We start from the raw sequence: 27,458 nt of genomic DNA on the forward strand, positions 1-27,458 counted from the left end.
CAGCCTCAGACAACTGTGAGTGCTGGGCCCTGCCAGAGGGAGGGGGTCCCGGGGTGAACAGAGGGTGGCAGTCGAGCCCTTGCTCCAGTTGCCAAGCTGCGTACCTACAGAGCAGAGCCTGCTGCTGGGGGCACCTGTGTCCAATGCACACACAGGTGTATCCGTGCAGGGAGGTCTGGCCGGGGCACTTTATGCCACCTTGCACCAGGGGACCTTTAAGGTGACTAGTATAACACGTGGGCATGGAGGGTTGAGCAGGAGAGGGGCGCTCTGATGAGACTCCCCAGGGAACTGGCACCGTAAACCAGGTGCCATTAGCGTAGCGTTACCTTAGTCTCTGGGGGAAGGGGAAGATGTGTCTGGAGGATCCCTTATGACCAAAACTGTGAGTTTTGGTAATTAATCATTTGAATATAAGAGTGTCTCTTCAATTGAAAGCAATCAAACTCATCACCTAGTGAAAGGGGTCAAGTTCTAAAGGCTTCATTTATCTCAAGGCCTTTGTACTCAGCAGCATCTGTGCAAATTGCTTATAGAGTGAAAGGCGTGGGGGGGAAGGCATGTGGAAGGTTTCTGAGGAAAGCTTTGTTTTAACTCTAGGCATTTTCTCCAGTTATTATCAGAGGGAACTTACATCAAATATTCCTGAGCTGGAAACAATGATTAAAAGCACCCTTTTCATTTGATTCCGAGAAACAAAAGAATGTAAGCCATCACAACACACACACACACACACACACACACCCCTCAATCTGTGCCAGGCCTCCCGACCCCGAGGAAGGGACCGGGCACAGCACATGACGTCGGGACCTGGGTGCCAGCTGTGGTTCTGGGTGCCTCGGACACCCGGAGCAGGTCCATCCAGGCTGGGACCACACACCCCGGTGACGAATTAGTTAACGGTCTACATAATCTTCACGTGTTGCAGCTAAGATTTCAGGTATTTTAAATCTAAATGAAGGCACTTTGCTTATCCTGTGTAAATGGAACTTACAAACAGAACTGCAATTTCGTTTAATAGCTATAAACCATTACTCTAATGGTTTGACAAATACCTGTGAGGATAGACTGCAATATTTCATCCAAGAAGGAACGGAATATTAAATAAATGTAACCTCCCAATGGGTTCTGCTTTAACCCCCTACTAATTTTGGAGGGTGGATTTAAAAGCTGAAAGCATTTCAGAGTAAATGTTAGGGATGGCTGCCGCAGGTTCTGTGGTGCAGATTAGCACTTTATCCCAGTAATCACAAATCCTCTTTGCATCTTCCATTATCACTTCAAACTCATCATTGGAAAGTGCAGAACTTAACTCAGAAGTTGGAAACACCATTGCCTCCTGTCTAGCATCCTGCTGGGGGACTGAAGCAATTAACTAATTTCTCTGCTCATGCTTATTATTTTTCTGGGGACAAAACCCCTAACAGTACATTTAAGATCCCGTCTAGGTTGCTATCCATGGAGTCAAAAGGGCAGGCCTCAGTAAAAGGGAGAGAGGAGTCGCCCTTCTGCAGTCAGAGAATATATCAAAGGCACCATCTCTTGACTCAAAGGATAAAGTGTCATCAGGGGACTTTCAAAGAAGAGGCCTCATAAGTTGGAAAATGTGAATGGAGTCTAGAACCAGAAAAAAAAAAGTTTCTATAATTATCTTCTGTAATTAAAGATACCTTTGATGTTGGCTGATTGGAGAGTGAGAGAAAATAGGACAATGCCCCAAGGACAATGTGTTCAAGGAGAAATCTGATAAGAAAAAAGGGACAGTTTCCATGTTAAGCACAATACAGATGGAGTTTCATTTGATTCATAAACTTTTTGTCTTCTGAAGACCCACCACTTAAAGGCACCACAAATGAACTTTTATCCTGATCATCGGGGCAAAAATGTGGGGAACTCACAAAATTGATCATGTTGGTAATGAACCGAGAAAAATGAAAGTGGCTACAAACCCTTCAGTTATAACTGGCTTTAAAAAAACCAAAAAAACAAACAAAAAAACCTGCAGCTGCTTTAAATGGCTGCTTTCATTCTGTTGTTTTGTGTTTGACAAGAGAAAAAAAAAAAAAAAACCTGCTGGAAGCCTCCGATTACCTAATAGCAATTACCAGAAAACCAATCAAAAGGCAATTGGATTTTTAAAAAAGTGTGACTTATCAATTTATCCAATAGAGTTTTTCTTTTTTTTCTTTTTAAGCTAATTGGATGGTGGTTTCTTTCTTTTTTTATTTTTTTATTCCTTTTACAGGAACACAGATTTTTACTAGTCGTGTAGCCTGATAAGCCAGACCTGAGACAAATCTCAGTGTGGGAGCGACACCCCCTGCTCCGCACCCACCCATTCCCTGACCCTCATCGGTTCCCAGATTCCCCAATATTCAGCTGCTGCCCCTGCAGCCTCGTCAGAACCTGCTGTGAGGAGACCTGTTTCCAACCACAGAGCAGACAAGGGGTGCAGCTCTGCCTTCTGATGAAAAAATAACCTCTATGAATTTTCTAAATTGCATAATGTTTCTCCAAATGACAGGAAAATGATACAAATACATATAATGAACTGATTTGAGGCATAAATTAGCCTCCTTCGTGGCATGATGGTGCTTCACAAAAAAGTATGTGAAGCAGGAGCATCTGTCCTCCCCTCAGCTCTCCCCCACCACTCCCACCCCTACCCCCACCCCCACCCCCATCCACCTAAGCTCCACAGCACATCCCATTTGTCTGCAGAGGGAACGGCAGCCACCACCCAGAAGCCCCTAGTGTCTGTTGTGTGTCTGCTGTGTGTGTGTGTGCGCGTGTGTGTATGCTAGTGTGAATATATAAATACACTCAGGTGTTGAAACAGCTTTCCTCACATAGGAAGCTTGCGATGCATGTGAGCACGTGAACACACACATACACACACACATAAAGAGGAGTGGAAGGGGGGTCTTTTAGATTGAGACTACATGTTCTCTTCAAATTTTGGAATGGACTGCTATAGACAGTCTCTCTCTCTTTTTTTTTTTTTTAATTCATTGTATTCACAGGTGTGATTCCTAATAGTGAGGTTTTCAAGAGAGGATGGGTTGTGGTACCTGCAAGTTGAACCAGCTCTACCTTAAGAGGGAAAAAGAAAGAAAAAGCAGCCTCTGCTCTATTGAAACTTGCTTTTCATTGGAAAGATGCTGAAGGCAGAAGTGTACAATTGCTTGCCTTTCAATATTCCATTTGCAAGAACATCTTTCCATTGATCTCTGTCTATATGTCCTGAAAGTGTGTGGTGTTAATTTGTTTTTTGAGATATAGATCACATAGTGTTACCGACACTTAACGCTTCCCATTAAGGTTCTTGTTACGTGGTCTCTTTTGACTTCTTTTGCAGCAGACTCACATCTACCATTGTAGACAGAACTCTCTACAAATCCAAACAAAACAAAACAACCAGTTCCGTGAAGGCCAAAGTCCAAGTACCTCTGATAGCAGTTTATTTCACAGTGGAAATATGCTTTGTCATGACGTGTGTGGATGCTTTAGTGATCACTGAAAGTTAGTTTTATAGACAACTTCATGGTAACACATTTGTTTCTCATTCACTGAATGCCAAAGAAAAATGGAATTTTCACATTGATGTGCTTTGCTAAATTTTAAAATGTGAGGTGATTTTAAAATTAAAATTCTATTACCCCATCTATTCAAGTATAACAAGCCTTAATAGATGAAAAGGACTTTTCATTTTTTTTCTTTTTTTTAAAGATCTTTGTTTATTTGAGAGAGAAAGGTAGAGACAGAGACAAGTGGAGAGGGGAAGGAAAAGGGGGAAAGAGGAGGCGTAGGAAAAGGGGGAGGAGGAAGGGGAGGGGCAGAGGGAGAGGGAAAAGCAGGCTTCCCACCTGAGCAGGGAGCTCTATGTGGGGCTCAATCCCAGGACCCTGGGATCATGACCTGAGCTGAAGGCAGACGCTTAACCAAGTGAGCCACCCAGATGCCCCTGAAAAGGACTTTTCAAACTACTTTGTTAATGCTACTGTTTTTGAGTGCTTCTACCATGCAGCTAGCCCATGTGTCAAGAACTTTATTAACACGGTTGCATTTCACCCTGTCAACGAGCCACTCAAATGTGTATTTCCCCATTTCATATTGATGTGGAAACTAAGGCTCGGAGATCTTTGGTAGTTCACCCAGAGTCAGGACATAATACAATGCCAGCCCACTGGCTCAGTATTTATTCAAAATAATTCTGAATGCTTCAGGTAAAAGAAGGTCATGATTTTAAATCTCACTGGGCTGATAAAACAGGCATTACACTGAGGGTTTATATTACGATTTCCATGGCACTAGAACTTTATATGCATAAAGTGTTATTTTGTGACATTATGTAGCTTGATTTATTTTTATGGTAAGTCCATTGTAGGGTTTGATACATATTTAAACAAGAAAAAGGAAATTAAATCTTAAAAGATCATTTATATAAGATTAGAGAGGCTATCCTAAATACACACATGTGGATAAGGGAAATGTTAACTAAACTGCATTTCATATCTGAGTCGTATTCTCTTCTTGATCTTTTCTGTCTGAATGAAAAGTTTTTCAATCACTATGTTTTTACTGAGGGAAAAAGGCATTTGGCTCATCCTTTTCAGTAGGCCCTGAAATACTGGCAATGTTAGACTTCTGTGAAAAACGGTTAATTTATTTAAAGGTATCCAAGGAAGGTCTTGATGTTTAAGAGCTTGAGAGGTACCTGATAGATATGGGCACTTGACAAAAACTTTTTTTTTTCCTTTTTGTCAAATCGAGTATGTCTCAGACTTTCAGAGCAAGATTCAGAGAGCAAATGGTTCTCTTTTTGGTTACCTATACCCGCCACCCCCTCCCCCCATCCTCACCCTAACCTTATGGCTGCTCTAAGTCCCACCTGCCTGCTCTGGAAACTCCTGAGATCTGGGCACACATATAATGTCTTAGCTCTGGTCCTTCCAAATCGGTTGGGAACTCTGGTTCTATTTGATAAGCACGACTGACCTTCCAGAGTGCAGGCCAGAGAGTCTACATGACAGCTTGCCCCTTTAGAGCAAGCACTGCCTGACTTTGGCCCCTTCGTCTACATTTTACTGAACAATAACATTTATTTTATCATCTCAACATTTTAGTTGTGCTATGGGCCTATGTGGCAATTCTTGAGAAGGAATCAGGAAACTTCATTCCTGATTTTTTTAATATTTGGGATTTTGACTTCTATTTGCAGTAAGAGGTTATGGATTGGAGTCATAGAATTATGGCAGAAAAGTTAGAACAATGAAGTTGGTAAGATTTTTATTTTTTCTTTCTTTGCCTTTGGTCTTTAGAGACTATTTTCAGCGATCAAAAATAATTTTTTTCTGCAAATGTTAAAGGTGTATCCCCATGAAAGCCCCAAACATACTGATACTTGAAAAATAGTGGTTGAATAAGACAACAAATGTTCTGGGTGCTCCTGCATCAGCTCAGATGCAACATACAAAAAAAGAACACATCATGCCTCCCCACACAGCTGCTCACGTCCTGCATTTCCTGGGCACCATCACCCTCTCAGGGTAGAAGGATCTCACATCACAGTCTTGCTGGAGTTTTCTCCATTCTTCCTATTCCATCAGCCACCGGGCCTATTGATCATTCCTTTCTATTCTCTCTGCTGCTACTTAGCCTGTTCCTCATCACCTGCTGACCTGCTGTCCTAATTTCCTGCCCTTTTCTGGATCTGCATTTCATATCCCTGCACACATCCCCAAGATGGACCCACATTCCCCATGCTCAATATGACATTCAAGAATCCCCAACATCTACTTCACTTTTTCCTCGCTGGCCATGGCTTCCCATTGCCCATCCATCTGGTCATCTGACTGCCTCCTCATCTCACTTTTTCTTAATACATACTGTGGTCAATCCTGATTTATTGTTATTAATAATCTTTCCTACACATAGAAGCCATTCATTCATACAACCAGCATTTATTAAATGTCTACTACACTTAGAGAGTATACTAGAAGCTGGGGACACAGTGAGCCAGATGGACACAATTTCCAACCCCAAGAAACTTCTTATCCAATCTCTTCCCTCTCTGAGTCTCATTCCTATTCACACTATTTACCTCTATGAGGCACCTTCCTTCCCTTCAGCTTACAGCAATCAACCTTTCTTTGAATTTCCTCAGCACTTACTGTTCTTATCTCCTGTTTTGACAATTGGTCCATTCAGTCAACAAACTTTTTTTTAAAGCACTCACTTCATGCCAGAGACTTTGCTATTTTCCATGGATACATGACATTGTAAAATACATAATTTCTTACTTTGAGCCACTTACAATATTTACATAACTGACAATAGTAACAAATGGTGGTGGCCGTGTAACAGGGGCAAAGAGTGCATGTCACTACAGCACTCATGCACTGAGTGTCCTCTCTATGTGATTTTCATTTCAGTGCTACCTAAGGACACACGGTAGGCAGCAGAGCTAGGATTTGAACTGTGTCCACCTCATTACAAAGCCTGACTCCCTCTTCACATAGTTGGAGGCAGCCCGGGTCTGTATCATCTCTCTGTATTCTCCTGAGTGCCTAAAACTAATTGGGACTTGAGAAATATTTGTTGAATAAAAGAATTTAGTCTTGTCTTCATAATATCTTGGCCCAAACATCAAATAAGCCTTCTCAATGGGAGCAGAGGAGGCAACTGGTCTCCAGAAGGTGCAGTGGCCTCTGGGTTACCGAGTGGAGATTTGTTGGGGGCAGAAACGTCTTATCTGCTCAATAAAGGGACATGGCAAAGAGACGGTTAGAAAATACCATATTCAGTTCCAATTGTAGACCATCTGAGCTGGTGAGATCTTGCTATAAAATGATAATAAATTTAGAGATCCTTCTGGGCTGAGGCTTGCTTAAAAGGGTAGAGTCAAAAGGTGAAGCTCAAACAATCTGAGTGTTGAAAAGCTTTTTTTGGTTGCCTAGGATGTAAAATTTCACAAAGATCATTTTATTCAATAAAACAGACGTATAAAGAGCACCTACTTAAAATACACACACATACACACACATACTTTTAGGCAAGGTCAGAGGGTCAAAAAAAGAAAAATAATAAAATATTCACTAGCATTACAAAGCAGCTATCAACAAAAATAATAATATAAAGTACTCTAATTAAAGTATAAGGGTGTATTATAGAGTGAGAAATTAATTCCAGCTGAGGAAGTTTGGATGACTTAATGGCCAGGGTAGGTTTTAAGTTGAATGTAAAATACAGCTAACTATCATGGCTAACATTTCTTTAAAGATGTGTCAAGTAGAGAAAATAACCAGAACAAAAGGCATTGCATCCCAGAGCCAAGAAGGGACATAGTATCCTCTTTGTAGGAGGAGCGAAGAAGTCATCTGACATTTAAGGGCCCCAACCAGAAAGATGTCAAATGGGATAACTCTGATGAGTGATTAAGACAGAGTGTCCTTTGTAGTTAGGGGATGGAAAAACATGGAAACCTCCATATTGGCAAGGTCACAGCACAATGGCCACGCTTCTAGGATGATGGCAGGGTATGCAGTATACTCCTAGATCACTATATCATTATTGCTGTTAGAATTAAAATATGTCAAGCAGTGCAGCCCGGGTGGTTTAGCGCCACCTGCAGCCCAGGCCGTGATCCTGGAGTCCCAGGATCGAGTCCCCGGTCAGGCTCCCTTCATGGAGCCTGCTTCTCCCTCTGCCTGTGTCTCTGTCTCTGTCTGTGTGTGTATGTGTCTCTCATGAATAAATAAATAAAATCTTTTAAAAAAATAATAAAAAAATTAAAAAATATGTCAAGCATTTTCCAAGATAATTTATTAGATCCTCTCAACTTAAACTTTTCCATTATCTTCTACATTTCCTCCTAGCACTCCTAAAACTGTGAAAGATGTGTTTTATTGTATTAGCTCATCTTTTAATTGTATTTTACACTTTTTAAATGTTTTGCAACCACTAATAGTTTGTGATGACTACATAGTCATCTGGAACCACTACTTATTTTTAGCGTTACAAAATCAGAGCACAGAGATATTTTTGCATTGAACTGAAAGGTTCCTATACATGGAAACTTCTTTAGGAAAACAACAAGATGTCAGAGTGAAAAGCAAGCTTTCTTTCAGATAAAGTTAGAGAGATGACATTATGCTTGGATGTCTCTTCCACGAATCTGCTATTTGACTAGTATATGTTTGGTTGTTTTTGTTTGTTTGTTTTTTAAATCTACAAAAATGCCAAGAATTGGTCTCTCTGCTCTCTATGGCCTCATCTACTCCTAAAATCTGTTACTAGCATAAAGACACTTGAGATTTAGAATTCAGCTTTTCTTCTTAGAAATAATACCACATTATTTTTCCTTCACATAATATTTGTAAATTAAGTCTTATATTAACTATATTGAAAGATGCTTACAAAACATGACAGCACAGCATTTTTTATTTTAAGACAGAGGAATAATCAAGGCATACCTTTATGATACAAATTTGAATTAAAATTCCCTAAAATAGGGCAGCCCAGGTGGCTCAGAGGTTTAACGCCCCCTTCAGCCCAAGGTGTGATCCTGGAGACCTGGGATCGAGTCCCAAGTTGGGCTCCCTGCATGGAGCCTGCTTCTCCCTCTGTCTATGTCTCTGCCTCTGTGTGTGTGTGTGTGTGTGTGTGTGTGTGTGTCTCTCATGAATAAATAAATAAAATCTTTTAAAAAATAAAATAAAATTCCTTAAAATAAAGTGGGAGGCTGTTGAATCACTCAGACCTGAGTTTGTGTCTCTAATCTGTCACTTACTAGTTTTGCAACTTGGACCAAGATATTCAACCTTCCTAAATCATAGTTTTTTTCATATATAAAATGGAGGTAATAATAATATTGTGTAAAGATTTATTGAGTTAATTAAAATAAAATATGCAGGGAGGTCTGAGTGGCTCAGTGGTTGAGCATCTGCCTTTGGCTCAGGTCGTGATCTCAGGGTCCTGGGATTGAGTCCCGCATCAGGCTCCCGCAGGGAGACATTTATTCATGTCTCTAATGAATAAAAAAATAGAATCTTTAAAAAAAAAGAAACAAAATATGCAAAGTCATAGCATAATATTTTCTTATATCATAAGCACTCTGATATTACCTGCTATTCTAATAACTACCTGACAATGCTGTAAAAATGAATTAGGCATGGTCCCAGCCCTTAAGAAAACAAGGGTGGACAAGGAGAAGAGGCATACCAACAACCCTTCTATACAGGAAGGCGAAATACTTTTGTTATCATGGTAACAACGCAGAGAGAAGACTGCGAATTCGGAAGTGGTATCTGCATGTTTCCTATTTAGTATTTGCACCCTTGACCTTCAGCCAGTGGCTGAACAGCTTGCTTTCTGACAGCTTTGTATTATTTCTTGCTTCTTGCTCAGAAGATGCTCAGGAGGGATCCCTGGGTGGCGCAGCGGTTTAGTGCCTGCCTTTGGCCCGGGGCGTGATCCTGGAGACCCGGGATTGAATCCCACGTCGGGCTCCTGGTGCATGGAGCCTGCTTCTCCCTCTGCCTATGTCTCTGCTTCTCTCTCTCTCTGTGTGTGACTATCATAAATAAATAAAAATTAAAAAAAAAAAGAAGATGCTCAGGAGAAGATACTCTCCAGAGCATGCTTGAGGCCTGGGTGCAAAAACAACTCTTGCCATAACTTCTCTGGTGGTGACCTGCTGCTGTAGGAAGGCGATAGGGCAATGGGATTTGGAGGATCTCAGGTTTTATCCTCCCAACTGCTACAAGGCCGAAGGATTCTACCGTTAAAAGAGATAGTTGTTCAGAATGAAACTTTGCATCTCTACGAATCTTTCCTCCACTCGTAAAAATATACTATTTCCTTGATTCTAACATACAGAAGGCATACAACTGTCTTAATAACAGTTTATGTGTGGCAAAGAAGAGAGATGAAGAACCGGTTACATTAAAGTATATATCCCTTTGTCAAAAACATCTGAATTTCAAAAATGTTAAGATGTATATCATAAATATGCTTCTAAGAACTGAGAAGTGTTCTGTTATCAATAAGCCGTTAGGACGCACTACACTTAAGTACAGAGTAAGTCTAAAGTTCCTTCATTCACACACCCAATCATTCAACGACTCATTGAGCATTTGATATGTAATCTTCAGGACTGTGAATGAGGTTGGTTAAGACATTGTTCATGCAAACAGGAACTCTGTATGCCAGTCACAACATAGAGAGGTTGAGTGTTGATACAGGTAGACACAGAGGGATGCCCCAACACCAAGGATGCAGTAGCCAATTGCCCAGGCCACAGGACTGGAGAGGACTTTGGGAATCCTTGGACAGGAAGTGATCACTGAAGGACCATGGGTCTGTGTGTCCACAGATGGAAACCAAATGGACTAAGAGCACAACTGTGCTGTGGAAGCCCAGTGTGATGTCTCTGTTTCCAGAATCTGGCTGGACCAATGATCATTTCAATCATTCTGACCCACAAATCTTTTCTCTTGTGTCCACAACCTCTCTCTGCTATTAAAGCTCTCAAGGCTCATCTCAGATTCTCTTTTTCAGACACCATCTAGGAACCATAGATTCTTGCTCCAACTCCAGCTTTTCCCCTCACTTGCATTTAATCTCTTATTCCATTCCTCATGTTTAGGTAAAACCCACACATGCTTTCTGCTATATGCTGAAGTGACCCGGTATCACTCTTCTCTCTTGTGATAGGGAAGAGTAGAAAATCTAAAATACTTCAGTTTGGGAGGATTGGCAGAGAAGGGAGGGGAGGAAAGAATTCTAAGGAAACAGAGGAGCAATGAGGAAGAGCTGCAGGGTTTTATACTTTCCTTGATCTATAACAGTGGAGATGATTATACCTCACTTGTAAGGCACAGTGAGATGGAAATGAATGAGCAAGAGTATATAAAGAGTATATACTCAATGCCAGGGCATTGATGGCACATAATAAATTTTTTTTAAAGATTTTATTTATTCATGAGAGACAGAGAGAGAGAGAGAGAGAGAGAGAGAGAGAGAGGCAGAGACACAGGCAGAGGGAGAAGCAGGCTCCCTGCAGGGAGCCCAATGTGGGACTCAATCCCAGGTCTCCAGGATCACGCCCTGGGCCAAAGGCAGACGCTCAACTGCTGAGCCACCCAGGCATCCTGGCATGTAATAAATATTAAATAAGTGTCTTTTCTTCCCAAACCTATGTAATAGGCAGTTTCTGTAACAGAAGTTCTGTTGTCTCCAGTAGAAGTCACAGAAGACTTCTGCAGGTTTGTCCGGATCTGGCCTCCAGAATGTTAAATGCGTAACTGGCCCAACGGTAACTGAAAATGTCTTCATGATTTCATGAGTATCTGACTTAACTGCCTACTCCCAACACGCCTAGACAGAGGTCAAGCATGAGGCTTGTTCTGAGAAGCTCCTGTTACGTGGAGAACTGTTGTATACTCTGGCTCACGAAATCTTTGGGACTGAGAATTCTTACTAAGTAATGTGTGTGTGTGTGCCTGTGTATGTGTGTGCACATGCTTGCATGCAAGTGTGTGAATGTGTGTGTGTGTGTGTGTGTGTGTGTGTGTAGGTAGACTATTTGGGTAAAAGGAAGCCAGAAGGAGGGAGGAAAATAAAGGATCATGTTAATAATTCTCAAAATTTCTGTATGGTGTAGGTCAGAGCTGAATAGAATATATGATCTTTGAACATTACTTTTATTTTTAAATTATTTTTAATCTATTAAACACGTTCTGCATAAACTAGAGTATATATAAGTTCTTATGCCAGTGTCTAGTTCATGGGATTAGGAGAAGCTCGGCCCTGTATGCACTGTAGTGTGGTCAATTCCTGCCACTAGAATGGATTCACTGGCATATCTACCCAAAGCAGCCTGAAGAAGACCTAGTTGAAGGAGTGAGCTGTAACCCAGAATGGAAACTGAGGTTAACATCATGGAACTAGTACTAGATGTCAGGTCCAATGGCATGCACAAAACAGTAAAGAATGGACAAAAGGCAAGAGGCCAAGAGCTGAAGACATCAGAGACACTGTGGAAAGTAGTCATCAGGTATGATTTTATTATTTTAAGAAAGTGTCAGGCACCTAGCAACACGTATATGGTCCTTAACGGACTATAGTTTTAGAATGTTTTCTCTGGGATTTTTGAAAATGGCACAAGTACTTTGCTTGAATATAAATGTTCTTGATTTATTTTGAATTAAAGAATAATTAAATCATAGATCTCCAGGGTTTGGAGAAGGGGCATTTGAATTCAATTAACAGAACTACTGCTGGTGCTCAATCTATTCTTGAGCATCTGAACAATTGACTAATTTGTATAGAAGGAAACTTGCTCCTTCTTGAAATAAACTATTATACCTTCCTATGACTCTCAGGGAATGTGAGACTATCTCATTTCACATTTCATCTAATTCCATTGACTTCATGTTTCCATCCAATAATTCTAGATTTCCTCTCTAAGTCATGAGGACAATTCTTGTTAATCTTGTGTGGAAACTATGTAATACATTATGCGTCAGATAACTTCATTATGTTTATCAACATAGTTCAAGTAGAGCTTTGGGGATGAGATACGGAAAATTTGGTGAAAACACAAGTTTTTTCACCTATCACAATGTATGTGATATGCCTATAATAAATGAAGGACACTGGCTAATTATAAAGTTGGTCTCATTAGTTCAGCATAATTCTATATACACAGGACAAACTCACATGGGAAATGACAACTACCTCTTGGATGAAACCATTATGAAAAATTCTGAATGAAAATCAACTATCATTTCTGTCATCTATCATCGAATTCAGAGAATTTCCAAGTTGAGTTGACTTCCTTGGGTTATAGATTCCGTAAGGCTGGATTTATAATTGCCCTGCCTTAAATTTGGAAGTAGTTAATTGCGACTGGATTCATTGTGTATGTCCATTTTGAATGCCTTCATCTACAAATCTATGTGACGGGCTAGCCGCCTTTCGTAAATAATTCCCTATGCAGAGGTATGTATTAAAAACAGCTTGTCAGATTGACTAAGAGGGAAACTCGATGTTGCCCAGTCCATCTCCCTACACAGACACATTTTGACACAGTGTATTTGAGTGCTAATAATGACATTAGAAGATGTTGGAAAGAGATCTAATTCAGCATGCAGAAGTGACTTTGCTGTCATCTCCTATTTTCTGCGCAATTGACAGCAGATACTTGGGGCTGAATTTTTATTTCAGGTCAAATTTCCAAGGCATGAGGCTGTCTGTTAGAAACAGATAAGACCAAAACCAATACGAAAGCACTTGTTGGAAGTGTCAGTGGTGCTGAGAATTTGAAAGGGATGCTTCAGTTTTCTGTTTAGGACATGACACAACAACATATGTTTTAGCATCAAGAAAAACCAACCAGCAGCTCCCTGTCATTTTTCCATGGTTCCTACTGGGAAGATTTCAGAAGAGAAGTCTGATTTCTTTGGGAGATGAGATGATTTAAAAAAAAAAAAAACCCATAGCCTCTTTTGTCATTTCTTTCTTTTCTTTTCTTTTTCATTTTATTTTCTCCTTGCCAATATTTCCTAGAATATTTCAAGTAAATCCAACTGACTGGTATTTTTTTAACACAAAGACCAATAAGCCATACTTTAAGACTTCTATAATCAAACAACAGTGTTTGCCTAACTGTTTCTAATGGAAAAAGGGTTAGAAATCAATGAAGTTGAAGATGTATCATCATTCAGATGTGCTGACTCATTGAATTAAACGGCAGTGTGTCTTAAAGGCTATTTTGTACCCGTTCTGGGTTAGTTTCTGCCTAATTCAGGTTCCCCTGTCTGGAAAACACACTCCTGCTTCCTTCAGTCTGAACACGCTGAGTTAACATTCACCCAGCCAAGCTATAGCTAATGCCACTACTTTATTGCTAAGAGCTATTGATGCCTGTGTACACTTTATCACTTTAAGTTTAAATTTGAACCACTTCCACAAAAGTCAAGAGTTTATCATTGGACCAAAGCTTCAACATCAGAGTCAAAATCTGAACATGTTCACAATCCTAAATCGACAGAGTTCTCTCTCCTCTGTTGAACAGAATCCCAAGAGCATCCTGTGTTTCTCACATACACCTCAAATGAGACTCCAAGGGAGAGCTTCTCTCTTCCCTTTTTGTGCCTGCCTTATTTCTATTAGTGTTACTACTTAAACATTTCCTGTGGCATCGAATTAAAATTTGTCATTTTATTTTTCTCCTCAAGAAAGAGTGATTTAAAACCCAACCATGCACATAAAGATATGATTTGATGTAGTACCTTCAACCATTTGTCATCATAGATGGTTCGTTCTTCGAAATAGAAGCCTTGGGGAGCCCTAAATTCCATACCTGAAACTACCTCACAGGAGACCTGATTTGCAATTTGTAACAAAAGTGAACCCTCCTGGACTCATTAATCTCAGGAGACTCACGCCTCATATTGTTCCCATTTCCCAGCAGCTTTGCCTGAGGGACGAGGACTTGCCTTCTTTTTTGCATTTCTTCTGTGTGGTTGGATTTCTTTGCAATACTCTACATAAACAGTAGATTTTACAGCATCATTGCCACAAGGTCTTTCTATGAACAGATCTCATTCACGAGGGCTGTGAGATTCTTATCACTTTGATCTGTATTTATGCAACTTGAAGAAGGTAAAGCCATAAAGCTACAGTCCTTTTTACTTTTAAATAGCAAACATTTTTCCTACAAATGAATGTTGTCTTTCAAAATTGATCTCTTTTGGAGGCCATGTACCAATTCCAGGAAAACTGCCATTGTTCAAACTTTTTCAGAAATTTCTCCATTTGAATTTCCTTTGGAGTCAGTGTACTGTTTCTAAGAAAATGTTTCATTGTTGTTTAAATTAGCTGCTCAAAATTTATAGTTTTTTTAAACCATTGTTTGCCAATAACACTATTATCTTTTCTTATTAATTATATGGTTATAAAATTGACTGCACCATTGACTGACCATTTCAAAATAATAAAACCTGCCCTCAAAGGCAGAGTAACCATACTGTGGTAGATAGTTAAAAGAATGGATCCCCATCTCTAGACACAGTTCTGAAAAAGGAGATCCTAAATTATTTTCATCTGTGGTATTACCAGAAGAAGTGAGCTACCTCTCATGATCCTTTGTGTATCTGAAATTCGATGTTATTATATAAACTTTATATATCTAATAATATGGCTACACTTTATTGTCGATGTAACATTTTTTTCCTTTGTTGATGTTTTACCTGCCTGTGAACACTCAGAGCAGTTAGGGGCTTATAGGTTACTTGGTTTTCTTAGTTCCATTGGAAATGTTTTGCATGAATTAGTTATTCCCAAAGTAGATCCAGATGAAAGCATACATGCACCCGTGTGCACATGCATACATGCATATAAAAAACATTCTTTTCATCAATAAATTCTTTAATGCCTTTTAAGCCAATTTCTGTATATTCATATAGCTGACACATATGTCTTCCATTTAATGTGGTTCTTTCCCTGGAGCTCCTCCATCACTAAATTGTGGGAGGCCACTTCTATGCTTGCACAGGAAGCAGAAATTCCAGAAAATCCAGGGGGTATTCATCATTGGAGAATTTCTTTTGTTCTAGGAGCTTGGTGCAATCATTTGTAGGACGAGTCTGGATTATTTAAGTCATTCAGTGGTGCACTTTAAAATATCATCACTTGAAGACAAGACAAGCTACTCTTTTTTTTTTTTTTTTGAGAAGAGTAAGATGGAATACCCTTTATCGTGTGAGGCAATGGTTTACAAAGCATTCTCTAAATAGTTATAATGGGATGTTCTAGCTACTACATAGAGTATAACATGACCTTCTTCCATTTTTTTCCCTCCAAGACCTGGTGAGGGAGGAGGGGCAGATTAATTATCCATTCTAGTATGACTGTTTCCCTAAGTGACAAGGAGGAGCAAACAGTGCACAGATTATTTGAGGGCGTTGCCAAGTCATCTTCTCACTAAAACTGTTTGGAAATCTCTGGATGTCTTAAACACTGCTGAGCCAGGGATTCAGTTAGGAGGGATTTCTGTGTCTCAGATTCAATACTTGTAGGCACAGAAAGGATAAACCTAGCAAGAAGGGAAGTGTAGCCATGTAGAGAGAGGTCAAATATCCCTGAACGAATCCCTTCTCTACCACACAGTGTCATTTGCCACAAAGAAATTCCTTTGTCCTGAGTAGGGTATCTGCTACTTTTACCCCAATATTAAATCTATGAGAAAATCTGATTTAGTTCAAGAAACTCTACTGCCCATGGAGACACTGTGAAAGCATAAACCTTAAACAACTGATGCCAGTTGTGATTTTTAACCAGCTAGAGTGGTTTCTTTCAAAAGTTAATATTTATCTTGCCATAATATTTACCTTCACACAGTAAGTGCTATTTTCCCATGACTGCAATGAAGAATTGTGGTAAGATAAACTCACCTCTATAAGATAAATGTCAGATATTTAATGAAAATCACTGGATGAGCATCTCAGGTTTACTTTGAATTTGCTGAGGTTCTGGACTTCCAGTAAAATTTAGCTCACAAAATTTTCCAAATATGAGTCCTTGTGATCAAAACTGGGGATTGCAAGAAATAAATTCTGAGAAGACATGTGCCTTAGCAAACAGATGGCTGGTCTCTGGTCTAGCAAGGCAGAGATGTGAATTCTCTTCACTGTTCAAGTACCGATTGTTTGGGAGATTCTCTTGGCCTTCATTTCATCTTTAAAACGAGTGGATTTAACTGGGTGACCTCCAAGATCCTGTCCTATTCTAAAATTCTGTGATTCTATGTTAATATATGCTCATTAGCCATCCTAAATTTCATATTCCAATATTTCAGGTATAAGACATTGGAAATGATTTTAAAGATAAAAGAGACGTGAGGTGTGTCATCTGCTGGCAAGAAATCACAACATATTTGAGAGAAAGGGATAGACACGTGAAGAGCTAAGAACAGTACACTTTTTGTTAAACTTAGGTAATTTTCCCGGAAGAAATTGAAAAGAGATGGAGTGCTTGGTTGGTGCTGGATAATTTGATTGATGATTACAAATATTTAGGGCTGTTTTCCATAAAGTGCTCTGAGGCCCTCTTGTGACTCTCATTGAAGAGGTAGTGTGCAGTTGAAGTCCTGGAGTGGAGTGAAGAGCCTCTCACCTCAGCTTGAAGGAGAACTACTCCATTTTCACCTGTTTAATGTATGGGCTTCCTTGTCAAATCTAATTTGAAGGTAAGAGTCTACTTCTCTAAAAAGTTCGAGAGCCTTTGGCCTAGTCAATCCAATTTCTCGTGATATTAAACACACCTCAACTAACACCTCACCTTCCACTTAATCAAGATCTTTCCTTCCTTTATTGAAAACCTCCCATAAAGCGTGCTTCTTGTAGAACTGCTGTGGACTGAATTGTGTTCTCCCAAAATTCACCTGTTGAAGCCCAATGTTCGTTTGAATTTGGAGAGTTTTAATGAGGTAATTAAGATTAGATGAGATCATAAGCATAAGATCCTGATTTAATAGGATTAGTGTTCTCAGAAGAAGAGATACTAGACAGCTTGCCCTCTCTTCTTTCCTCGGGAGTACACATTCAAAAAGGCTACAGGGGAACATAGCAAGAGGCAGCTGTCTAGAAGCCAGGAAAAGAGTTCTCACCAGAAAGGGAACCAGGTGGATCTTGAACTTCTAGCCTCTGGAACTGTGAGAAAATAAACTTTTGTGTTTTAAGCCCCTCAGTCTATAATATTTTGTTACGGCAGCCTGCACAGACTAAGACAAAAATCCTAACCTGGGCCAGACGAAGGGCAGAAGTTTCTCTCGAAATCACTTCCTAGGCATAGGTTTTTCCCTAGGGCAACAAGTCCAATATGAAGAACTGAAATGAAAACATAATGCGGTGTGTAACTAACTTTCCGCAACCACTGCTGTGTGTGCACGTACTATGCTGGCGTGCTCAAGATTGAGTTGTTAGGAAGTGGCTGTGGGAATATAAACTCTGTAGATGTAAATAGCCACACGAAAACTACGATGTATGTGCCCTGTGCATATTAGCTCACCTATGAACTTCACCTCTAGAGAGCAGTTTTGTGCATTCACCAGCACATTATGGGAATGCAAGAAAAAAAAAAAAGAAATAACAAAATCACTAAGAGGTAGGTAGCCAAATGTTATTATTATCATTTTATAGAGGAGTAGCCAAAAGGTCAAGTATCTTGTTCAAAGTGACACAGAACAGTAGAGTTGAGCCCTGGAATTATTAACTTCTGTTTTCTAATCTAGTGAACCTGAGGTTATAGAATCCGACGGGGAAGGTCAAAACTATCAGTTTTATGTCATGCAGTAGTTATGAGGTGCTACACGCATCGCTCCTGTTCTTTTGTCCCCTCACTAGGGAGCCACTTGATGACTGTAGCCGCAGTGACTTCCCCCCATCCTGGGAAACCTGAACCTGAAACCAGAGACTATATTAAAAATCAGGACTGCTGGCTGACTGTGGATTTCAGCTCTCCTGCTCTCGGCCGTTCAACAGCGGTGTCTAATCAGAATCCCTTTCGCTCAAAACGTGTTTCCTTTGTTGGAAAACGGCCTGGTGATCTCTTGAGAAGAGTCCTGGGGCTTCTGGTGGGGAGCCCCTGCAAAACCTGTTCCAAGACTAAATACTAGAAGCGGTCGGCCCGGCCACACTCTGCAGCCAGCCCGCAGCTTTGGAAATAGGGGGTCCTGTTGAGATCTCCATTTGAGAAAGAGACTTGATAAAAGGATGTCTCCTGTAAAAAGGCTTTGTAATAATTCATCAGTGGTCACCTTCTTTTGCCTCCCCAAGTATTTGGCACTGTTGATCATGCTTTCCCTCAAGTTCTCTCTCTCTCTCTCTCTCTCTCTCTCTCTCTCTCTCTCTCTCTCTAGCTCAGGGACAATAGGCTGACTTCTACAATAGCCACTCCTGTCCTTCATTCACTTCTGTTTGATACCTTCCCTCTTCAAATGTGGAGGGGATTCTCAAATTTGGGGGTCTGTGAAGATTACATGATGAGGCTGAGGGCAACAGGATTCACCTCCTGAAATTCAAGCTTCATGCCATGCAATTTCAAGTTAAATGGGGCACAATCCATACAACATGACAAAAAGGGCACATAGTAGAGCTCTGGTTTCAACTTTCAATTCCTTCTTCCTGGGATCTGTGAAGAAACTTTATCTTTTGTGACTAAAGGAATAAGCGGTTTTTTATTCTGGTTCAGTTTGTGATTATTATTCTAGATTTTGATGATCCTTTCTATGAGTATCTTTATGTATGTTGCCGAATTTGTTACCTCTTTGCTTCAGTGTCATTACTATTCCCTCATGAATCTCAAATTCTATGTTAGGTGATTGTTAAGAGTTAGTTAGGGAACGGAATCTATTTCTGTTGTTTTCGACCTCAATTTCCTGATACCAACTGGAAATCCTACAGTCCAGTTAAATTCTGACGCTAACCACCTGAAGTTAGCGCAGACTCCACAGGTTAATGGGTTCAGTACACAAGACCGCCCTTGGTTCAGCTGCCATCTGCAAGCACCAGGTGTCCCCAGCACTTCTGTGCACCCATACTTCTGCTCAGTCAACTACAAATTTGGGGGTTCTCATAATCTCTCAGGCTTAAAAATTCCCTAGAATGGCTCATAGAACTCAGGAAAGTGCTATGCTTACAATTACAGTGTTATTAGAAAGTATACAACTCAGGACTAGCCAGATGCAAGAGATGGATAGGTCAAGGAATAGCAGGGTGGAGCTCAGAGCTTCTGTGCCTTCTCGGGGCATGCCCCTCTCCTAACACATCAATGTATCCGCCAACCCAGAGACTCCCCAGACTCATTGTTCAAGAGCTTCTATGGAGGTTTTATTACTCAGTCAGGATTGACTAAATCACTGGCCTTTGGTAAGTGAACCTAGTCTCTAGATCCTTCCCAGAGGCTACCTGTGGGCCAGACTGGAGTTGCCTCATTAGCATATCAAAGGCATTCTTGTAATTCAGAAAATTCCAAGGGGTTTGAAGCTCTTGTGCCAGGAATGGGGACAAAGACCAAGTATGTATTTTTTATATACATATCCACACATATATATATACATACACTTAATTGTTTTTCTCCCCTTATATGCTCAAGACACCGAGAGTTCATTATTCTAAGCTATTGAGTTTTTTAGTGAGGTAAGTAGAATTCTAAGGTGGCCCTCAATATTCCTGTCCCCTGGTGTATTCTTGTTATATCAACACCTCCCCTGAGTGTGGGCAAGACCTGGGAATATGATGGAATTTCACTCCTATGATAAGGTTATGTTATATGGCAAAGGTGAAGGCACTTTGAAGATGTAAATGAGGTGCTTCATCAATTGACCTTGAGTTAATTGAAGGGAGATTATCCTGAGTGTGCCTGAGTGTGTACACCCTTAAAAGACAGTCTAGAGAATAGAAATACCCTCCTACTGGACTTAAAGGGACAAGCTGACATGTTTCACAGCTGAAAGTGAATAAATTCACCCAGTGACTACACGAGCTTCAAAGAGGATCCCAGCAGCCCCAGGTGACAATACACCAGGGCTGAGACTCAAGTCCTGTGATACATTAATATCTCCCTTCAGTAATTTCACTTTAGTGTCTGGACTTCCAATCATGTCTCAACCATATCAGAATCCCTAATCGATTGAACTTATGGCCTTTTTAAGGAAGACTCGTTATAAGACTATTTGGTAATCTGGGTGAGAAATAATGGTGATTCAGAACAGGGTGTAAGAAGTGAAAAGGAAGAGGAGTGGTCACATTCCGAGTGCACGTGGATGGAGGAGCAAAGCATCTCCTGATGCTGAGTAGGAAGGAAAAAGTAAAGTCAAGGTTTCAAGACTAAGAGATCCGAAAGACAGAGTTGCCAGCAACTGGATTCAGAAAAGCTGGGCTGGGAGCAGGTTAGGAGGCAGGAGGATGGTCAGAGTTCAGTCATGGATATATTGAATCTGAGATGCCTAAAGACATCTAAAAGAGGTCCAGAGACAACACCCTGGGAAAGTGCAACGTTTAAGAGATCAAGGAGAAGAGGAAGGAAACTGAGAAATGATGACTAGTGGCATAGGAGGAAAACCAAAGAGACCCGATTTCCTGCAAGCCAAGTAAAGAAAATGTATGGAGGAAGGAGTGGCCATCTCTTCAATGTTGCTTAGCAGGTCCAATAAATATGAGCCAGAATTAACTACTTGCTATAAGAATGTGGATGGCATTGGTGACCATTACAAAAGCAATTTTGGTGGCCAACTGTAATGACTTTAACAAAGAATGGAGAAAAAATTAGAGAAAAGTATCCACAGTTGTTGCAAGGAATTTTGCTTCTGGAGCAGGAACTGTTAGGGCAAGTGGAGTAAAGAAAGTTATTTTTTTAAAGAAATATGGAAAAAACTGGCAATATTTGTTGGTGAAAATAATCTTGTTGAGAAGGAAATAGGATGGTGTAGGAGATCATGGGGAGAATAGCGGCAGCATTGTGTTTAGGCTGAGAGTAGATGGACCGTAATCACAAATGGAAGTATTGGCATAAGTTAGGAACATGGGAGTTCATGAAGGTGGGAAGGCAGGGAATCTGCAGAACTTTGTTTCTCACTGCTCCTATTTTTTAGTAAAGTAAAAAGCTGGAGTCAATAGTCAAGAATGAGGATAGTGAAGGAGACGTTGGAGTTTCCAGATAAAAGTGAAGGTATGAAATAGTCATCTAGAAGAGTGGATGAGTGTATGCACTAGGGTATATAATATGATTGAGGTATATGCTTTTAAAATATAATCTATGGTGTGATAAGATATATATTCTGATATATAATACAATCATGTATAATAATATGATTGCCTAGCAGCTTTAAGCAGCCACTTAAAACTCATAAATTAGTAGTGAGACCCATCAAGGTGGTTACATAGTTTGTTCCAGCCACATTCCACTTAATGAGTACAGGGATGGAGCAGTTGGTACAGTTTTGTTAGGGGAGTATGTCAAAGCAAGGAGTCAAAAACAAAGGAGTATAAACAATTCACAACAGAGTGGTGGGTGAGGGAGTTTAAAGTAAATAAGGAGAGAAGTGAAGACATTAAGAGGTGAAAGTCATTGAAAGGTTATAAGACCATCACTATTAGAGGTCGTGGTAGAATCAATGAATTGTTGGGGTTGTGATACTAAAAGGAATGAACTAGAAAGGTTGGATATGGTCAGCAGAGGGAGGAGCATAAAGCAGGGCCAACAGAAAGCTTTCCCTGTTGGTGATGACAGGGTCTACGATATGACACTAGGGACAAGGGAGAGTTAGGGGGGAGCACCAAGTGAGTGGAGGAGAGAAACCCAAAGCACTAAGAGGTCCAGTCCTTACAGGGATCATTTACATAATCATGAAGAAAAGCAGGTAAGTACTAGAGTGAGGGACTATGAGCTGGGAGAAAGAGAGGAGAAATGACCTGGGTGTGTGTGGTGGGGGTGGGGAAAGTTGTCATTGGATGACAGCAATAAGGAAAGGTAGGTGACAGTATGCTGAGATTCAAAGCTGGGGCGTTTTCTTAGAGGGAAGGAGAACCGTCTGAGAGCATCAAGGAAGAACACAGAGATCGTTCATCCATGGATGACCTGGTGGTACAAGAGCCGTGTGAGAAAACCGCCGACATCATTTAAGAGGGTGGCCGTGAAAGCAGCATCCCTCTGGGGAAAAAACAGATTCCAGTGGAGCAAGAATGTGAAAGGAATGTCCAGAGAGAGAATAACTTCCAATTACCAACTGGACTTCCTGGTGACCTTCCTTATAGCATGCAAGGAGAAAGGCCAGCACAGCCTATGCATTTAGAAGGCAATCACCTGGGGCAGCCCAGGTGGCTCAGTGGTTTAGTGCTGCCTTCAGCCCAGGGTGTGATCCTGGAGACCTGGGATCGAGTCCCATGTTGGGCTCCCTGCATGGAGCCTGCTTCTCCCTCTGCCTGTGTCTCTGCCTCTCTCTCTCCGTGTCTCTTATGAATAAATAAAATTTTTAAGGAAATAAAAAAGGTGATCATCCTCCAAATTATTTATTTCATCTGCTATTTTGTTTGTATCCATAATACTAGCTGCAAGAGGATATTTATCCTTGGGACATTTTCTTCTTACACATTCTGGCTGAAATGGGCCATGGAAATGGTGTTTATATAGCTAAGATTTTGACTGTGCAAATGATCTTTAACACCTTAATTGGCTTTGATAGATCAAAAGTAGGAAAAAACAATCTGCATGCTGGGCTGTGACTTTATAGGTTTATATATTTGGGAGGTGTTAGTAGGGTAGGAAACTAAAGCTTGTGGATTACTTGATATGTTATTATCAATGTAAGAAATAGACATTGTGAAGGAGTAATGGGTTATGTAAACCTAAGAGTTTCCTGAGTGGTTAAAAGTAGTTTAAAAACACAAACAAAAGGAAGGACTAGCCTTGTAAATTGTGAGTGTTTGTTTATTTCGTTAATTTCTTTGTGTAATAAAATGCCTTTCATTTGGTCAGCCAGTATTTAAAGTTTTAGCTTTCTTCCAATTGATATGCCAAGGGCAATAAATTATGCACAGTGCTGCTAAAAACAAGCCAGTTTGGGGGGGGGGGGATGGGAGGGGAGAAAAAAAGAAGCAATAATTACCAAAGACCAGAATTACAGTCAACATTAAAACAGATAATGTTGGCCCACAGCTCTTCCCCTGCCTCTGTTGCTACCACAATGGCAATTGGTATTTATAAGCTGCATAACATGCCCCCAAATTATTGGCTTTAATGTGCCAAGAACCTTGAAGAAAATAAAATGCTAGAGTAAACCATACTACTCCCTCACCCCTTCCCATCTTCCACAATCCAGGGTTCTGATTGCCCTATGCCTGATTTCTGTCTTCCTACTCTAATTTCCACACATCTGTCTGTCCTCTTGCCTTTAACTGGAATAGCCCAACTCTGTTTTCCAAATTCCATGAGATGGTAATGTCCCCAAAGATCATTTTTCCTATTGTCATTCTTTATTTTGTGTAAATGGGGAATATGAAGGTGAAGTTGAGGTCAATTATAAGGCAGAGATTGAATAGCTTGACGTGAGGCACTGGATAACCTAAACTGGACCCACTGATAATTTCACAGTCCAGTCTTCTTGTGCCCCTGGGTAGAAAGTGATCGAAAACACCTCTCACAGTCCCCATTTACTCATCTGAGATAGAGCCAGTTGGCTGTGATCTGCACTTCCTCTTGTCTCTGTACTTTTACAGGCTCCATTGTGATTATAGTTGGGTAGTTAGAGATGAGGCTCTTTGACTTTGAACTATTTACTAACTGGATAAATAAACTTTTTTGCTCATCTTATTTACCAGGTGGAAGCACATATAGATATAAATGGTGTTCTTACCGCCAAGGACTTGAGACAACTGTATCCACTTGGAAGTATTTATGGTGAAATACTATGATGCCAGTAGCCCACAGAAAGAATATATGAGTCCCCAAGAAGAGAATTACAAAAATCTCCAACCTCCCATTCTTCACAGCCTCTTTCTTGCATTGGTGAGGTAATTGAGGTAGTAGTATACTGAGAGAGAAGGGTCTTTGCCTTTCTGTAGCTCAAGAAAGTTTCCTTTTGTAAGCAGGGTTTGAAATGTTACGGTGTTTGCCCTAATGGTTTCAGTGGAAATGTGAGGTAGTAAAAGACTCTTCAACCATTTGGTCTTAATTCTAACAAACAAGTTTGAGTGCATTTATTACATTACCTTGACATCATAGGGAAATTACAGTAATACAGAAGTCACGGTAAAAGATTAAAGGCTAATGGAAATTTTAGTTGTCTTGAGATTGAACAACGATAATAAGCATGCACCCAAACTACTTTTGAGGTTAGCTTCAAGGTCTCACTTCAGAACAAGACTAACATGAAGTCTTTAAATACAAAATCACGGATTACCTAATCTCTGGAAGGATCTGAAACCCAAGTTGGGGGACCGTTTGATGGAAAACCTCAAATAAATAGAATGTTCAGGGAATAAGGGTATTCCAGTCCATTAAACTGAAATGAGTACTGACTCACTACAATTTCAAACATAAAATAGTTGACCTTCTTTTCACAGTGTCTTTAGTGTCTACAACAGAATCTACTTGATGATTAATTGTGGCCAAGTTCTCAAAGTCCTCATGCTGAACATCATTCTTCACTGAGGATATAGTTCTTCACTATCGAGGTGTAGTTTCTAAGCCTTTCAAAGAGCATTCACATCTACCTCATTTGATTGTCAATAAGGTTAAGACTGCTCTTTGTAGTCCAACTGTAGGTACAAACTTAATAGGAAATTATACTGAATATGTCCCTGTCTCTAGCTTCCTCTTTTTTATCCCTCTTTTTTAAAAAACTATTGGTATCAACTTATTTCCTCAGCATATACCACCAGCACATGAGCATATACTGTTTTCTTTACAATTACTCCAGCTTTTGATGTACATGTCTATAATGGTTTTTGTATTGATAGGAAGAAAACAGACTTGGCCTCAGATGAAACTCTAAGAAAGGAAGAATATAATAAATTTATGCTTGTTAAGGTAACTGGATGTCGTTTCTCATATAGAAAAGTCAATTACAACATTTGAAGTTTTAGCAAATCCCTTGAGTTCTCCAAAGTTGATTTTGGGATAGAGAGCTACAAACTATATAAATGAGCTTAACATCATGATTAAGGCATACTATTTTCCATTTATTTTTATTTGAAGAGCTACAAACTATATAAATGAGCTTAACATCATGATTAAGGCATACTATTTTCCATTTATTTTTATTTGAAGATTTAATTTACCATCTTGTAAAATACTATGAACACAAACCAAAATTTAATACATATAAGAATTAATATGGAAAATGGTGGAATCGTCTGACTTCATATAGAATAAATTTTAAATTGTCAAGTAATTTATTCAGTGTCTTTTAGGTGTCTCCTTCTCTTATGGATACTATGAGAATTATATAAGAAATGCAAATTGTGGTCTTTTCTCCAAAATGCATTAAGATGTAACATGTACACATGAACCAAATGACCTATGTATGGTTACAAATGCTAAAGGTATTGAAATTAGTGGTATATACCACTGGATGCTCGTGGAGAAAGCCTGAGATTCTACGTTTTTAATGAGCTGTCAGGTCAAATGATTTTGGCCTGTGGACCACACTTGGAGATGGAAGGATGTAGATTAGTACCATGCAATAGAAATATAATTTAAGCTAGGCATGTGAGCCATACATGTAATTTTAAATTTTCTAGTGGTCATATTAAAAAAGTAAAACGATATAGGTGAAATTATTTTAATACTTTTTGATATAAAATATTTCAACAAGTAATCAAAATTATTAATATATTTATATATAGTTGTTGATAGATTTTATGTTCATTTTTCACCTTAAGTCTTCAAAACCCAGTGTTTGTTTTATACTTACAGAACATCTCAATTCAAACTAACTATGTCTCAGGTGTTGAAAGCACATGTGACTGGTGGCTGTGGATGGGACAGAACAGATATAATATATGCCATGGGACTATAAACAGGACAAAGGAAAATCAATGATCACAGCAAAGGAAGTGGCAGGAAGCTTGACAGTAGAGGCTGGACATGATTTGCAAAAAAAATGCTGGTGGAATTTAGAGCAGAACAGCTTCAAATGAGAGTATCTGATAGATTTAGCTCATTCAGAAGTTTAGTGATCCCCAGACTTCACAGTTTTCAAGGGAAGTGAACTAGATTTATGTTAGAGCCCAAACCCCACTGGGACAGGTAGGTTCTCACCTTACTTCTGCCTTGAACTGTGGACGAGGTATTACAAAGCAGTGGTGTCTTAATTTGTCGGCATATGAGGAATGGAAACAATTTATGATGTTGACTTTTAATATGCAAATGGAAAGTCCATCTGGCTCTGTATCTAAATAGAATGAGCCAATGCCCAAGAGATGTCTCTGAGATCTTCTTGCTGTTCCATAAAAGTTTAGGTCTCCACCAGTTCTGTCAAATTCCCTTGCCCTTTTTAGAGCATATGTTTCTAGAAAGCAATTTGTTGGAAAGAGGACTTGATGGATCCTGAGCTCTGTGGCCATCAATGAAGGTGATGTCCTTTAAACTGAGGGTTCTAGTGAAAATGTAAGGTCATATATATATGAGGAATAAAGGGCCTAGCACATAACAGATAACCAGTGGGTGATTGATGCTAGGACTATGATCACTCTTGTTGGTACCATTATGGTGACATTAAAATTTGTTAGAGCGCAATTGCATTAAATGGCACAGTGCCTGGGTGTACGGTGCACACTAAAAAGTACACTCAAGTGCTACAGCCTTACCTGCGGTAGGCGAAGCTTTCTCTCACTCTCATTTACTGTTAATGAAGATTGAATCCTGTTTCCTGAATGCCCTAAATCTACAAA

This window comes from Nyctereutes procyonoides, unplaced genomic scaffold, assembly GCF_905146905.1.
Source record: "Nyctereutes procyonoides isolate TBG_1078 unplaced genomic scaffold, NYPRO_anot_genome, whole genome shotgun sequence".
Classification (NCBI taxonomy): Eukaryota; Metazoa; Chordata; class Mammalia; order Carnivora; family Canidae; genus Nyctereutes; species Nyctereutes procyonoides.